Consider the following 17725-nt stretch of genomic DNA (forward strand, 5'->3'; position numbering starts at 1 on the left):
AGCAAATATGCATGACATTTCCCACCAGACATTTTGGCTACAATATTTAAAAGGCATATCAAAATCCTCCACCAGATGTAGCCCAGATAAAACTTTCAGATTCCAAAGATCAGTCAGTTGCAGCTTGCACCTTTTGTATCTCTTTTTAGTAAGTAGCTAAAGACAATCAGAATTCACTGTTTCATTTTACAGCTCTGGGTGATATAGAAATAAATCACCAACACTTGCTTATTGATAGCTCTCTACAAATAATTAAGTCCTGACCTCCTGTTACGACACTTTCTAATTTTTAGTACTTGAAGCTAGTGCTCAGAAAATATCCTTCACACCATATAAACAAGGATTTTCAAGAGTGGGTGGAGAGTGTGCAGTTCATTTTCACGTATTGCTTCAACATTTGATTCTACCAGGTATATTGAGTTATTAGTCTCTATAGCAGTCAACAATATGGATTGAATTATGTTTGATTTCTGTACAAAATTTGCTCCATAAGAACAAAACTTGGATTAGTCTCCCACATTTCACAGTGTTCCCCCATATGTTTGGGGTAAATTTTTTTTTATTTATTCACTTTGCTCAGTAGCAGCACTCCAATACCAGGGTTCAATAGGGCTAGGTAGCAGGTGTCAGCAAAAGTTTAATTTGGAAGCTCGTGAATTCCAAAGAGGAGCTTAACTGTTATCCCCAACACTGAGAGCTTCTGTGGCCTACTCCCGGAAAAGAGCAAATCCCATGAATATGAAAGGAATTTGAGATGCCAGTCATCTGACAAAATGACAGGATAAACAAGGGATGACTTTTTGTCCAATGGTAAGAATATTAATAAACAAATTAGATTTAATGATTACATTTCTAATTTGTGAGAGTTCTTTTTATGAGACCATAGTATTTACTATTCAACCTCCTAACTGGAAAAGTCTATAACCTAAGTCCTTTAAAGCTGTAACATGTAAATCTTGAAACAAAATACATCATAGTATTCTTCTGACACAAATAATGTGCTAATGTGCATCTCTGCTTTTTATAAGCATGTTACAGTTAAACTGTACACGTTTCCATCTTAAGACAATCTAGTTATAGGAAGCAAGCTACATTAAACTGACTTCTTGGGGCTCCTAAACCCCCAAAAGCCAAAAAATTGGCCTTGAGGCTTTGCTTTTTTATTCACCTAGTTGTGCCTAGTTGTTTCACTACTAATATCAAAGAATCCTAGACATTAGAGATGGAAAATGGCTGATAGACATTTATCCCCTTCACCTGCTAATGCAATATTAATATTCTTGGTTTGGTCAAGTTTTAAATGTTTCAAGGCGCATGGTAGAGTATTGCACAGACAGGATGATCTATTAGGAGATACATAAAACTCAGGACTAATATAGAAGAAAAGAATTTCCCTGGTTAAATATAATTCTATGTACCAAATGAGAAAATTAGAGAGAGAGTTAGGGCCCCGTATTATTGTTTTTAGAGTTTGAGCCCTGAACGTAAAGGGTGAGTTGAAAATGGGAATACAATTTCAGCCTATTGTGGGGGTTTTTAACCAATGTACAGTCAAAGGATTTTGTACTGAAATATTTTTAAGGAAGAAAAATATATCTTGTAAAAGAGCCATTCATCTATCTGAAACTTAGTTTAAAGCATGCATTAACCCCTAGAAGTTTTGGTGAATACGGATTTATGAGCATCTTTTGAAACACATGCTCCTGCCACGACAGTGGAGTTTTGTATTATCCCATCAGTATGTATTTGTAAATTGCAATTGTCCCCTGCTAATTTTTTGGCTGGCTAGACTGTAGCAGCTCCTTCAGAGTTGCTATGGTCTGTCACCACAATGAGCCTTTAAGAATGCTCAACCCCACAAATCTCCCAGCTGCAGAGCAATGTGAAGTACAGTTGCCTGCTAAAAATCCCTACACTGTTCTCCGGGGGGCGGGATGATGCACATATGCAAGAAGCTGCCTTGCCAAAATACAGCTGCAGCGAGAACAGGAATCAAAGAGCCAAAAGCCCGGGTCGGCCGAAGGGCTCGGCACGGAAGCGTGTGCTGGGCGGGAGGGGACATTCGGGGGCACGCTCTAGCAGTTACTCAGTCAAAACTCCCGGGAAGTTCAGACTCGGGGCCTGAGCAGCCCGGGCAGGACTCGGCGGCTGGACCCGCGAGCAGCCTGGCAGCGTGAGGAGCAGGTGCCAGCTCGCGCCCCCCGGGGGGTGGCTGCTGACAACCGGCGCGCGGCCCAAGTTCGGCTTCTTATTTCCGAACCGCCCCTCGCCCGCGCCTGCTGCGGGGCCGCCGCCAAGTCCCGCGAAAGTTTCCCGCGCGGCTGGCGAGCGGGACTTTGCCGCCGTCGGGGCGTGGCCGGGCGACGCGCGGGGAGCCCCGGGCCGCCCGCTGTGACCCCTCCCCGGGGCCGCCCCTGCGCACTGACCTGGCCGAGCGGCAGCGGCGCCCCCGCTGGTGGGGGCGGCTCAGCGCATCCTCCCGCCGGCTCGCTGGCTCCCGTGGCCGGCTCGGTCCGGGCACTTCGGCGCCTCCCCGCCGGCAGCGCGCTGGGAGGAGAAAAGTGGGACAATCAGCCCGGAGCTGGCAGGCGGCTGCCGCCCCCCGCTCCCCGTCGCCGCCTCCTGCCGCCGCGCCCGGGGAAGGGCTGCTCCTGCCTCCCGGCAAGGCTGGGCAGCGCGGGCTCTGGAGGGCAGAGCGGAAAGCCGGGCTCCCCTCGCCTCTCCTCTCCTCCGCCTCCTCCTCCGCCATGGCAACACGGGAGGCGAGGCAGCCTGCCAGCCCCTTGCCCTGCGCTGCCACGGCGTCCCCAGCGCTGGGAGACAGACCCCTGCTTTGTCACTTGCCTCTTGGCCGGGGGCGGGAGTCGGGGGGGGGGGGGGGGGGGGGGTTGAGGTATCACCGCGGCTCCAGTGGGCTCAGGGCTCTGCGATTTGCCTGAACAAGGGGACTTGCTCACACGCTTATTAATGCAAATCTAATGAAGTAAAGTCAGAGCTCCCTGGGGTAAGGGGAAGCAGGTGCTGGTTTGTTTCAGGCAGGGAAATTAATGTGGAGGCACGGTTATTTATTTTCTTCTAAGTGTCTAATCACTCTCAATTTCCGAAGGATGGAAGTACATGCGGAGACATTTCAATGCCTTCACATTTCCACGGGTGGTATTTCCCTTTAAAGTTTTAAATGCGTCCCCCCCCCCCCCCCCCCATCCTCTACACACACACAATACCACAAAGCTGCTGAATTATGCATTGTCTGCAGGGGGAATTAATTTTGATCAAAACAGGGGAGTTTGTTTGAAAAATATATATCAACATATTGTTTGCCACTAAGCTGCATAATAACCCTGATCGTTCTGAATATTTGACTGGACATTTCAAATCCTAAAGGGAAAGTTGCACAAAAGGGAAATCCCAACCAGCTGCAAGATTTCTTGGGTCTCCCAGAAGGGAGAAATTTCTGGGGGGAGGGAGGACAGGAGAGGATTTTGTGTGTGTGTGTGTGCATATATATTTTATAGCAGAAATTCAATCTTGGACAGTTAAAAAGATGCATGGTCCAAGTTTGCCCTCCAAAAGATTCTGATCATGAGTAATAATCCAAAGGGGATAAGTGCTAGAAGTAACTGGAAGAAAACTGAAATGTCAATTTTGAACAATACAACAGAACTAAATATGTTATGACCTATGTATGTGAACCAAGGAGCTTTGTCTGCAAGCCAGAATGTTAGGTCTGCAAAGAATAGAAGGTAGCTCTTGCACTCTCTACTGGCAGATGCTACTTTCCTATCCAAGAAAATGACAGCTTTTTTTCCTGCACAATTGCCCTGCAAAATAAACAATCTAATAATGAGCAAAATCCCATTCTACACAGGAATGCTCTCTGTGGCATACGTTCCAGTTGCTTGGGCTAATAAAGTGTGGCCACCTGGATGAAATTGTAATCAGAAACAGTCAGGCTAAATGATACCCCCAAAGCACTGCATCAGCTAGATGGCATTCTGCTCTCCTGACCCTTTCCTCAGCATGCAGAATTGAAGGAAAGCAAGAGCAAACCTTTATATTTGGTTGGCCATGCCGCAGCGTGGCATGTAGACCTCCACAGACATAGAGAGAGTGGCAGCAGGATTGTGAGGCACTGGAACTTTTGCAAGTCGCCCCTCCAAGCAAAATAAATGGGCAAGGTAAAAGAGGGTTAGTTGAGGAAACATCTGTAAAATTAGAACTGTAGAGAATTCCATTAATGCCATTTATATCCATATATTACATCTTTCTTAATTTATGCTTTAATCCCAGAGAAACAAAAGTCTCAACTGCTTTTCCTACTATCAGATGTTCAGTATAGTGGGATATTATTGATGTATTAAGAAATAAGCATGGTACAAAATAAAGATTTTTCTTAAAGCTATATTGAACTGTCTCATGTAACATCTCTATTAAAGTGCTTTACAATGAAAAATGTATATCAAGACCAGCTCACACCTGATAGCTAAGAAGAAACTTCTAATTCCAGATAATGTCTAATAAAAGAACTATGTATGTTATTTGGCCATTGTTTAGAATTACTTAAATACATACATAGCATCAAATCTGTTCTGTGGCAATCAATTGTTTGCATTAAATAGGTGTTATTTATTCAAATATTGACTAAGGATATTGTGCCATCTTTTTCAGGCAATACTCTCATAAAAATGAGAGATTTGGCTTACTAAGTACTGTAGGATCAGATTTCATGTGATGCAATTACATTAGGTAAATAAAGCACATATAGTCAAGATTTCTGGGGGGGGGGGGCACAGAGTTTATATGGTGTTAAGAAAGCCAATACAAATACATTTCTCATAAGAAATCTATACATTCAGTGCTTTTCCTCAGCAACCCCCATCCGTATTCCTTTGTGCAGCAGGCGGCATAGATTTTAACAGCAAGAATAAATAAATCCAACCGGTGAAAGTGTATGGATTATATACACATAAAAGCATTATTTGATGTCTATTACTATTGTAGATGACCTTGGAGATTATGATACTCTGAAGGATTAAATCATACTTACTTCATTCATGCAAGTTGTCCCATTGAAGCCAAGAAGTACCCATGTGAGTAAGATGAGCAGGTTTTGGCCTTGGGTCATTTATGAATATGTACTCTGAAAACCTTTTTAATAGACGATTCCAATGAGAACAAAGGACAGAAAACAATTCTATTACTAGCTACTGATTGACATCAGCTATGTGTCCTATTGTTGGTCACATTTACAGGAGCTGTCAACTACTTTAACTTAACGAGGAATTAAATTTAATCTCTATTGTTTGCAATGTGTTCTTAGAAGCTTGAAAATAAAATATCTTTCACTACTGATTTTTTGGGACTTATTTTTTCCAGTTGGAAAATTGATTTTTTTCCCCATGTCTTTAATGATATACAAGGCAACATAGACCTCCTTGGTTTACTTCCTTGTTTCTGCACCTGAATGCTTAATGATGTTGGCAGACATGTGCATGACTCTGGGAACCAGTGGTTTGTTTTTGTTTTTTTTTTTTTTTTGGTTAATTGCTACTGCTAAGCCAGAGGAAGCAGCAGCACAAGAACACAAAACATTTTTGAAATGACAGAGCAAAAGAAAGCAAAAATAATCAAAACTGGTTAGACTTTTTCACTTAGAACGGAGAATATGGTTGATAGGCAGCAATAACAGCAACAAAAAGTTTGATCCAGCTCTTTCTATATAGTAAGCACAGTCTTTGTTAGTGTGAGGAGGAAACATTTTTAAATGAATGCAGTATATATTGAATGTTTACTTTTTTAGGGATCTTTTGTATATGTCAGAATTTGATTGTTATAGTTTGTATACTAATATTATATACTACTATATTTAAATATATGGAGTGAGCAAGAGTACACATTATGGGCTATGTCTACACTACAGCTGTTTTTCTGCAAAAACTCGCAAAGTGTTCACACCTCAAGCACATTTTTGTGCAAGTAAATCGAAAGATCAAAGGGGTTTTTGCACAATTGGTAATCCTCATTCTATGAAGAAGAACGCCTTTTTGCGCAAGATCTCTTGTGCAAAAAGGCGTGTGTGGACAGGGAAGAGAAGTTTTTTGCTCAAGAAGAGGGAAGAGGAAAAAGCACAAGTGCCCTGCTGGCCATTCCAGAGCAATTACTGCTTACTTGCGAGAGAGCATCCAAGCAGTCTGGACGCTCTCTTTCGCAAAAGCGCATCACTTTTTCGATGCACTTTTGCAGTGTGGACGCTTGTGCAAGAAGTTTTTGCAGAAGATCTCTTCCGACAAAAGCTTCTTGTGCAAAAAGCCTGCAGTCTAGATGTAGCCATAATGTGTGACAATGGCCTGAAGCTTCTTGACTGTTTTATATCACAAATTGTCACCTATAATCCTATTTTTAATCCTATTTTCATTGAAACTAGTAGAAATTAACATGTTTATGTATAGGCAAATATATAAACCTTAAATTTTTTGTTGTGGAGAAACAAGTTTTTTTAAAACAATAAACATACAGGAAATTAATTGTGAAGGTGCTTTGAAATCCTTAAAACATTTCAATTGAAAACATGTACATGTTATTTTTTCCAAGGCTTGGGAGGCTAACCTTTTCCATATTAATAATATCTGTTGTGCTGAGTACATCTGTAAGTTATAGGTTCCCCTGTTGCATAAAGCCAAAGTCTGTTTTTCTTTTTAATGAATGACGTAGAGAATCTTTTTCTAGCGTATCTTTATTCATTTCTCAGAAAACAGCAGAGACAAATGAACAGAACATATGGTGCCTTCTATCAGTCATCATTACTGTTTCTTCAGCTATGTCAATACCCCACAAATAGCAAATGAGTGTGAATGTTTTTCTGCTGAAAGAGAGAAGAAAAATGGCTAGTGCATCAAAATAAAAATTAATAAATATTAAAACAACCATCAAGTGGTAGATGTAATAAATTATTAAGGCATTCATGAGACTGCAGAGAAAAGACCTTAACTGTCAAACAATAATGTCAAGCTGGCAAGTGTAGGACTGGAGCAAGAACATATGAATTTGTCTTGATTTGATGACAAAGCCTGAAATATTGATGGGACACAGGCTACGTCTAGACTATAGGCTTCTTTCAGAAGAAGCTTTTTTTGGAAGAGATCTTCCAAAAAAACTTCTTCCGGAAGAGAGCGTCCACACTGCCGAAGTGCATCAAAAAAGCGATCTGCTTTTTCGAAAGCGAATGTCCACACTAAATGGATGCTATCTCGCATGTAAGCTGTGATTGCTATGGACGGAATGGCCACCAGGACTCCTGTGCTTTTTCCTCTTCTTCCAAAAGAACTCCCTCTTCCCTGTCCACACACGCCTTTTTGTGAAAGAGCTCTTTTGCAAAAAGGCTTCTTCCTCATAGAATGAGGATTACCAATGTCAGGAAAACCCCTCTGTTCTTTCAATTTTCTTGTGGAAGAATGCAATTGCTGTGTGGATGGTCCTCGAGTTTTAACAGAAAAACGGCTGTTTTTCTGACAAAACTCTGTAATGTAGACATATCCACAGTGTCTCTTGCCCATTCTTTATGCATGATTCTGTACTGTTTGAGGTGCTCATATAGACAAAACTCAAATAAGAACTGTGAGGAATGGATTATAATAGTTTGTCTCTGGGGCATCCATAAAACTCTGAATTTCCTTGTAAGCAGACATCTAGGGGGAAAGTATAATTTTATTTAATTCCCTGTTGCTCCTATTACAATTGCTAGTGGAAAGGTTGCAATCCAAACCTTATCTGCAAAGCCTCTGTCATTCTTAGTTTCTTGCAAAGAAATAGATGAGAAAATGGCCTTGGAGATAGCTACCGCAGGAACTTAATAAAATCCAATACTGGAAACGTGTATCCCAGCTTTGGAAAGGGATATTTCAAAAACTAACCTGCTACTGAAGCAGCAGAGGCTGTTGAGGTTTATGAAAGAAATTAATACCCGTGACTTGCTAGGTTTCTTGAGATCAAGAGTTCTCTGAAGGTAAATCCTCAGGCATCTGAAAAAGCTGAAATCCAGTTTTCTCTCTCTCTCTTAAATCCATTGAAGGCACAAAAGTAGAACCTGTGAAAATGTACTCCTTGTGGTCTACCCACAACAAAACAAAACAAAATATTGAAGACCTGCACGCAAAATTCAAAAGCAAACGAAGGCCAGTTTATCTCCTAGGTCTTTAATCATCTGACAGCCTTATTCTTTGCTCAAAATCAAAACAAAACAAAATAGGATGCTAATGTATTTGGAATTGTGCCCTGTGAATACTCTTGGAGGCAATAGGCTATTCATTGCAAGCCTACTTTATTTAGCGATCTGTCTGAAATAGATGCACACAAGGTGATTAATAAAACCGGTTTTGAATGCTGTTGTTTGAACAACCAGCTGGAATCATAATAATGCCCGAATTGGAGTAAAATATCTTCCACCAATATCAACATCCCAGATAAATTTCCTGATATTGTTTCCTTGTTTTGTTTTCTGGTACCCAGAACTGACTAAACAAACCGTCCTCCTAAGAACATTCTCTCTAAAATACATGTACAGTAGGCTGCAAATGAAGGGGAACATGGCAGATTATCTGAATAGACAGATAGGCAGAATCCATGCCAGAATGAAAAGTACCTGGATTTTGAAATATGACATAGTAGGAATATGAATATGAGGAGTATTATCACTCAGACTGAAAGAGAAAATCCTCAGAGAGCTGGGAAGAGTTAGAAATCCTGAGCATCTCTATGGATTCTGACTGGAAAAATTGCTTCTGTGAATATAGTGTCTGGATTAATCATAGAAATCTTAGATGAGAGAAATGGAAGAGGACTATAAGATCGTTAGGCTCCTCCTTCTGAAGATGCAGAATATAATACCCTAGGGAGAGAACATTAGTTATGGAACAGATCATAGCCAAAAAGCCAATAGGAGCCTTCTTACAGATGTAAAGCTGTAGAAGCTTCTAATTCAATTTCACCGGGTATTCGATACCAGAGGCCCTTTGCTGAAGACCTCCGTATTCTTCCACACCCCTCACAGGAAAAGTGCAGTAAAGGAGTCCTCCTAGTAGTCTATCATGGCTACCGGGGGAACAGCCAATCAGGGCTCAGGAGAGCCATATAAAAGGAGCCACAGTGCCAGAGGCAGTCATTTCCTTGACGGAACTAGAAGAGTGTAATAGGTGTTCCAGTTCAACTAAAGGGAATTACAGCACCATGGACAGCTCACAGTTAACAGGGATTGGGGAGTGAGAAAGTGCTTCTGGCTGGCTGGCTGGCTGGCTGCTGGACACAAATTTAGATGAGCCCTGATGTAAGGGTGAAGCTTTGGCAAAAGCTGGCGCTATGGAGAAGTAACCCAGGGAACTGAAAGCAATCTAGTTAAGAGGACACAGCTATATGTGGCTATTATTCATAGGGTCCTGGAGCTGGGACCCAGAATAGTGAGTGGGCCTGAGTCTGCTCTCCTCACCATATGTCACTGAGGAGCTAACCTACAGACAGTGTTAAACCCCCAGAAGGGGAACTGAACTACTTAGTGGCTCAGCTGGAGAGCTGGGGCCAGAATTAGACCAAAAGGATGAAGCCATTGCCTCCAGGGAAGAAGCCCAGGGATGAAGTTAGATACCAGGGCTGGAACTACTTAAAGACCACAGCTGTGACAGCCAGGACTACTTGTGAGAGGTGAGCACCACACTGTTACATTCAGTCTAAAAAGAAAGGCAGCTACTAGATCTTCCACTCTTGGTAAACAAACAAACAAAATCTTTAAAACTACTTATTGAAAATGACAACTTCAGTGGTGTTACGGGGTTATTTAATGTTCCGGTGTGTCATCTTTATTCAGCTTTGACATATACTAGATATTTATCAAAATGCGTTGCTGGAATCAAGATCTACCATGTGAGAGTGGCTAGGGACAGACTTTGTCCTCCAAAGTTGTTTCATGTACTTTACTATTGCAGTGTGCAATAGAAAGGGATGCTTCATGTTGTTGAGTACCAAATAACTTTATCCCAAAAACCACAAAAAATTATTAGGTAGGCTAAATCTTAATAATTGCCTCCCTTATTGCCAATTCAGAGATGTGACTTCCTCTGTTTTAATCATATTGAGCTTTATGCAGTGCCTTAGGGGACACCATGATTAAAAATAAGCACAATAATCACTATTGTTAACTATGCTTATTTTATTGTTAACAAAAATCATCAGAACACCAACAGTAAAAACCAGTTATTTCAGTTACGATCTCTTCTGTAAGTCTCTCTGAGGAGAGTTTTCACCAGAGATTGTCTCTTTTAGGCTTTGTGTACCACTGGAGGGGATCAAGGTAACTTTTTCCAAAATTAATGGAGATTTCTGTTTCAGTGTATCCATCCCTGCAGATAAACCTGGATCAGAGCCAGGAATCTAATCCATCCAGTTAAAGGGACCTGGGCTACGCCTTATTGCTGGTGGGCAGGAAGAAGGTTCTTTATTGGGACACCGTACCTGTGAGGGAGGGAAGAGCCACAGGGGAGTGGAGCTAACTCTCCCCTGGAAAGCTCCCCTGAAGTAGAGTGGAGCAAGAGGCCACTGACTCTGGGTCACAGCCAGCTGTCTCAGCCCCAGGGTAGCACTGAGAAGAAATGGAAAGATGCCAGACTCCTCTGAGGATACATCTACACAGGGATAAAAGATCTGTGCCATGGCCACAGCTGGCCCTGGTGAGCTTGCTTGGGCTCAGATTTCAGAGCAGAAAAAATTGCTGCATAAATGCTCAAGTTCAGGCTGGTGCCTTAGCCTGAAGATCTAGACAAGCAGTTCTTCAGAGCAGAATTGAGCCTAAGCCAGCTGTTTCTTAACATGCTTCCATTCAGAAAATAACCCTGCTTGAAAAAGATTGGGTGTGGCAGGCATATCCTGGAACTACTGAGAAACTCTACTCAAGCGACAATTCCAAGGGCTTTATAACCACCTCTTTCCATAGCTTTATAAAAGGAAGAAACCGGCGTCTTTCAGGTTGGGCTGGATTCGAAGTTAGCAGCTTTTATTCTTTCTTTGTCTTAGCACCAGTATTCCCTGTAAGCTATGCTTGTGTGGCTTTATATAAGCATATAAGAGATTTATATGCTGCCCCGCTAATTAGTAGAGTATCCACTGTGAGGTTTTGTTTCTTCCGGTGGTGCACATTCCCACATGCCTTAGTGCATATATGTTTATTCTGCATATGGATAGAAAAAATTAGGGGGAACATTGATTAGCATTTTTTGTGGGTTTGTCTTATGAGCAGTTTCAGGTTATGAATAGGTGATCAGCGTCAGTGTATGCCGTAGGGTTGTAATTTTTGTTGACTTGATGATTGCACTGCCTGCAGCTTTGCATGGGGAAATTCTCAGAACATCTTTAACAATTAGACTTCTAACTTTTTTTCTTTTATTCAACAAATTTTCTGAGATAACCCTCTAGTTTCATTAGGGTATAATAGGAGTTGAAATTGTGAAATTGTTTTCAAATGTCTCCAAACACCTTTATTGTTTAGAGAAAAAAGACTTTTTAAAGCTTATTTCTTAGAGTGTCTACATTTAAATAGCAGTTAGAGAAGGTAATATCTCTTAATAATCTTTAGAGAGGTGGCTCTTGTTTTTCTGATTTTTTGATAAAGAAGTTGCTTGAGGATTGCCAGATAACTAATTAAACCCCAATGGATAGTAATATTTGTATACGCAGATGAGTTCTTATATTAGTAACCAATCTAACAAGGTCATTGGATTCCATGTTGGTACATGAAGAATCTTATGGTTTACACAGCAATGATAATAGGAAATTCTTACATTAGCAGCTTTGCATTTTGATGATATACAGGCAGTCCCCGGGTTACGTACAAGATAGGGACTGTAGGTTTGTTCTTAAGTTGAATTTGTATGTAAGTCGGAACTGGTACATATTGTAGGGGAAACTCTAGCCAAACATTTCTCCAGAGCTCAGTTCTATTCTCCCACACCTCACTTCCCTCAGTCCTTTATTCTCAAGCTGAGGTGTCTGCTGAGAAAAGCTGCTCCGCGTCTCCCTGGTCTGCTGTGGGGGGCGCTAGCTTCGCATCTCCCTGGTCTGCTGGGGGGAAGCAGCTAGTGCGGGGTTGCCTCACCCCGTTTGTAAGTAGGGATCCGATGTAAGTCGGATCCATGTAACCCGGGGACTGCCAATAGTACCAAATATACATCTCATGAAAAGCTGGTGCTATCTTCAAGCATTTAATACATAAACTCCACTGACAGGAAACATGAGTTAGATAGAAGTAACCAACATCTTCTATAAAACATTTTCTAGCCATCCATGTTTTTCTTAAAGTGTGAAGGCTTTAGAATACTTATAGAAGATAATGCTTTCAGTCAGAGTTTTGCAGAGGTATAACTGAGGTTTTCTTCTATGAAAAAGGAAGCAGCAGAGGGAGAAAACCTTACATTTATAACTTAGTTTATAACCCTGATAACATATCCCTACATTCTTCTTTGCTCCTAAACAGTTTGTTCTTTTAGAGTCAGGGCTCTTTCTAGAATATATATATCTTACAAAGACCTCCTCACCCCACCACTTAAGTAAGACCATATCAGTACCAAGTGGTAACTTATACTGAGTATAAGTGTCCTGTTCTTTGACAAAACCTCCTTCTGGTTTGTTTGCTTTTTGACCAAAATGGTCCTTGGATTTATGATTTGCCATTTGCAGTATGTTTACAACTTGATTTCTGTTAAATATTTTATACAAGACATGATAACCAATGCTTGCTCACATTTTCAAAACATAGCATAAAATAAAGTATTATAGAAAGTTCAATCAAGGCAGAAGTTCTAAAAGCTTAATGTTAGATTCTGAATAAAAACAGTTAGGTGTTTTCTCCTTAGACATGAGACCAGTCCATGAGTGACAGAAAGCAGAAACATGGAATTTTGGTAATTACCTTGCATATCACAGTTAATAAAATAATCAACCATAAGCATATGTTATTATATTGTCCAGGCATTGTGGGTATAAATGAGATTATCTCTTAAATTTAGCCAATGTGCAGACAAACTTGTGATGACCTAACATAAGAATAAATTATAATACTCTTACTAATAACCATTTTTGCATCAATATTGATGTTTCCTTCCTACAGCTGTATTATCCATGGTAAGTGGATGCTGGTCTGCATCTGATTATTTAAAAAATTCTTTAGAAGGTTGAATCTAGTTTTTATGAGAGAATGCCTTTTTAAAATATTATTTTGTTGCAAGTTATACCAAATCTATTTTCTAGGGCTCCACTGATGATTGCAGGCCCTGTAAACTAGGACCCCATTCTCTGGTCACTGGAGCTAGGCCTGTTTAGGAATCATATGACTAGCCTGAGTTTGGAAAGTCTAGTGATGTTAAAGCTTCATGAAAACTACTTGTATGAGTCATGTTATATTTGTGTGTATGTGTTTGGAGAGGACAGGGAATCCAGATGCTCTGTTCTGAAGCATAGCACATTATCATTAGGCCATTCAGATAACTCAAAATACATTTATTTGTTAGTTATTTAAAAGGACTTGTTGCACTTACCTCCTCACAGGGAAAGTACTTTGGATAAAATATGCATAATGTTAGTAAAAAAAAAATGTGATTCTCTTCTACTGAAAGGATAGCTCCAGCTTTAAAGAAATGGGGTCACAATTCTTCCATATGCTGCCACATAGAGACAAATTCTCGTAGGTACGAGGGAATCTGGATAGATAGTGTGATATTTAGAACCCCCTCCTTAGTTTTATAGTATTTGAAACTCGTTGGCTACGTCTAGACTGGCATGATTTTCCGCAAATGCTTTTAACGGAAAAGTTTTCCTTTAAAAGCGTTTTCGGAAAAGAGCATCTAAATTGGCACGGACGCTTTTCCGCAAAAGCACTTTTTGCGGAAAAGCGTCCGTACCAATCTAGACGCGGTTTTGCACAAGAAAGCCCCGATCGCCGTTTTTGCCATCGGGGCTTTTTTGCGCAAAACAAATCTGAGCTGTCTACACTGGCCCTTTTGCACAAAACTTTTGCGCAAAAGGGACTTTTGCCCGAACGGGAGCAGCATAGTATTTCCGCAAAAAGCACTGATTTCTTACAGTAGGAAGTCAGTGCTTTTGCAGCAATTCAAGCCGCCAGTGTAGACAGCTGGCAAATTTTTCAGGAAAAGCGGCTGATTATCCAGAAAAACTGGCCAGCCTAGACACAGGCATTGTAATCTGCTTGAATGACTGAGCAGAAAGAAAATTCAAGTTAGGCAATAAAGCTGCTCATTGAGGCTATGTCTACACTACCTCTGATATCCCGGAAAAACTCTGCCATGTCCAGGGAACACATTCGCTTTTCAGCTCAGTTTCCAAAAAAAGTGGGTGCGTTCTTTCAGAAGCCATAAAATGAGGAATAAGAGCTCTTCTGAAAGGGGACTTTCCCACATTTGGCCCTATGTAGATGGGCCAAATGTTGAAAAAGCCTCTCCTGAAAAAAGAATCGGAAGAAGGTACGCAACTTGTGGTTTGAAATTTGTGTACCTTTTTCCAAAACAGAATTGTGGTGTAGACAGCCTGAGAGAAACCAAACAAAGCAACTTAAGCAAAGAGAGTCACAATAAAAATTCCTCTGCCTTGCCTGGGCCAGACATAATATTACCTTTTCCCAGGTTTATTCCTTGCTTCGCCCCTTTTTCCTTTTTGGGCAGACCTTCAGGAGAAGAGAAAGGGAAGTTGGAATGAATCTCTTACATACGGGGGACCAGGCTGCGTCTCTGTATTCTATCGCAAAGAACTATTTATTTTGTGGAATGCATACTCCACTGAGCAGTGCCTCTGTTCCATCACCTCCCCTCCTTTTTAATTTGCCTCCTCTTTCTTATCCCTTTTATGTGAGCATTACTAGTCCAACTTTTATTTTGCATATCATGTGAATAATGTAAATGGCTTACAGAGGAAGGGACTGAATCTTTAAAGGAGCAAATTTTCCTTGTTTTATTTTACTATCTTTCTGTGTTTCCCATGTTTTCAACAAACAAAATAAATACAAATATTATAACTAATTGGGTTTTTACCTACTCCATATACTTGCATGTCAAGTGTAAGGAATGAGAATTATATAATATCTCTCTACAGATAATACAAATGTTTTATGACTTTTACTTTTGTTGTTGTTTTGCACCAATACTCTTCCCTTATGTAAAACACTGTGATGAGAACAATAAAGTCTGGATTTTGTTCTGGTTTTACAAAGATTTATTCATTTGAGTTTTATTTCTGCAAATCCAAAGGTGATTGAGATTTAGGACTCATTTCTTTATATCCTCCTGTAAAGATGGGATATTTGTGCACACATGCAACAGAGAGAAATGGTTCAGATTATGATCCATCTCTAGTTCATATAATAATGAGAAAAAAATTGTGTTTGCTGTTGCAAAACTTCAATGTTTTTGTTTTGCAAAGGCAGGTGTAGTTTCAGTGAGGGTACCATGTATCCAAGCACGCATAAATTGAGGAGAGTTCAGATATACAATTTCAGTTTGGCCTGCCTCTACAAGAAAGACGATCAAGTCAACAAAATTTAAAGAGGAAACTAGACATGGCCTTTAATATTTTCCCTATCCTTTCCTTAGATGGAAAGAATGCTACACTGGATCTTTGCCTTTTATCTATGATCCACTGCAAATTCAGTGTCCTTTGACAGCAGCACGTATACATTTAAAGGCAATTTTAGCAACAGAATCAGAAGCTGCCCCATGAGAAGCTCTACAAGGAATTGATGTTCCTGACATCCTTATGAAGTTATTTCAATATCTACATGATTTGGGGACAAGGATACAATGGAGATCCATGGGTCCTACAGGTTTTATCCTAGCTCTAGGGTGAAGAAAGAATGTGTCCTGGCCCCAGCAATGTTATGTCATGCCCTGGATTGGCTCCTCAAACATATCAACATCATAGAATCATAGAATACTAGAATTGGAAGGGACTATGAAAGGTCATTGAGTCCACTCCCCTGCCCTCAACGCAGGACCCAGTACTGTCTAGACCATCCATGATAGACATTTATCTAACCTACTCTTAAATATCTCCAGAGATGGAGATTCTACAACCTCCCTAGGCAATTTATTCCAGTGTTTAACTACCCTGACAGTTAGGAAGTTTTTCCTAATATCCAGCCTAACCCTCCCTTGCTGCAGTTTAAGCCCATTGCTTCTTGTTCTATCCTCAGAGGCCAGGAAGAACAATTTTTCTCACTCCTCCTTGTGACACCCTTTTAGATACCTGAAAACTAGTATCATGTCCCCTCTCAATCTCTTTTTCAAACTGAACAAGCACAATTCTTTCAGTCTTCAATGACTTCTCGTGTCTTGCTCACAACACACCTGTTAATGCATCCAAGAAGCATGTTTGCTTTTTTTGCAACAGTGTCACACTGTTGACTCATATTTAGCTTGTCATCCACTATAACCCCTAGATCCTTTTCTGCAGTACTCCTTCCTAGACAGTGACTTCCCATTCTGTATGTGTGAAACTTATTGCCCTTCTTAAGTGGAGCACTTTGCATTTGTCCTTATTAAACTTCATTCTGTTTACCTCAGACCATTTCTCTAATTTGTCCAGATCATTTTGAATTCTGACCCTATCCTCCAAAGCAGTTGCAACCCCTCCCAGCTTGGTATCAACTGAAAACTTAATAAGGATACTCTCTACGCTGATATCTAAATCATTGATGAAGATATTGAACAGAACCGGTCCTAAAACAGACCCCTCCTGTACCCCACTTGCTATATCTTTCCAGCAGGATTGTGAACCATTAATAACTACTCTCTGAGAACAGTTATCCAGCCAGTTATGCACCCACCTTATAGTAGCCCCATCTAAGTTATATTTGCCTAATTTATTGATAAGAATATCATGCGAGACCGTATCAAATGCCTTACTAAAGTCTAGGTATACCACATCCATGCTTCTCCCTTATCCACAAGACTTGTTATCCTATCAAAGAAAGCTATTAGATTGGTTTGACATTATTTGTTCTTTACAAATCCATGCTGGCTGTTCCCCATCACCTTATTATCCAAGTGTTTGCATATGATTTCCTTAATTACTTGCTCCATTATCTTTCCTGGCACAGAAGTTAAACTGACTGATCTGTAGTTTCCTGGGTTGTTCTTATTTCCCTTTTTATAGATGGGCACTACTATAGACATTTCCAGTCTTCTGGAATCTCTCCCATCTTTCATGATTTTTCAAAGATGATAGCTAAAGGCTCAGATACCTCCTCTATCAGCTCCTTGCGTATCCTAGGCTGCATTTCATCAGGCCCTGATGACTTGCAGACATCTAACTTTTCAAAGTGATTTTTAACTTGTTTGTTTTTTTATTTTATCTTCTAAACCTACCCTCTTCCCACTAGCATTCACTATGTTAGGCATCCCTTCATTAGACTTCTTGGTGAAGACCGAAACAAAGAAGTCATTAAGCACCTCTGCCATTTCCAAGTTTCCTGTTACTGTTTCTCCCTCCTCACTGAGCAATGGGCCTACCCTGTCCTTGGTCTTCCTCTTGCTTCTAATATATTTATAGAATGTCTTCTTGTTTCCCTTTTATGCCTGTGGCTAGTTTGAGCTCATTTTGTGCCTTTGCCTTTCTAATCTTGCCCCTGCATTCCTATATTATTTGCCTACATTCATCCTTTGTAATTTGTCCTAGTTTCCAT

General features: G+C 40.6%; 1 protein-coding gene across 1 annotated transcript in view; it reads right to left on the reverse strand.

Moving 5' to 3' along the window:
* Positions 1 to 2777, reverse strand: part of CHST8 (carbohydrate sulfotransferase 8) — a 304948-nt gene extending 302171 nt beyond the window's left edge. The window contains exon 1 of the mRNA XM_075940099.1: positions 2427 to 2777. The gene's annotated coding sequence lies outside the window, so the exon portion shown is untranslated. The remainder of the gene's footprint in view (positions 1 to 2426) is intronic.
* Between the last annotated feature and the right edge of the window lie 14948 nt (positions 2778 to 17725).

The sequence above is a fragment of the Pelodiscus sinensis genome, chromosome 12 (assembly GCF_049634645.1).
Source record: "Pelodiscus sinensis isolate JC-2024 chromosome 12, ASM4963464v1, whole genome shotgun sequence".
NCBI classification, from domain to species: Eukaryota; Metazoa; Chordata; order Testudines; family Trionychidae; genus Pelodiscus; species Pelodiscus sinensis.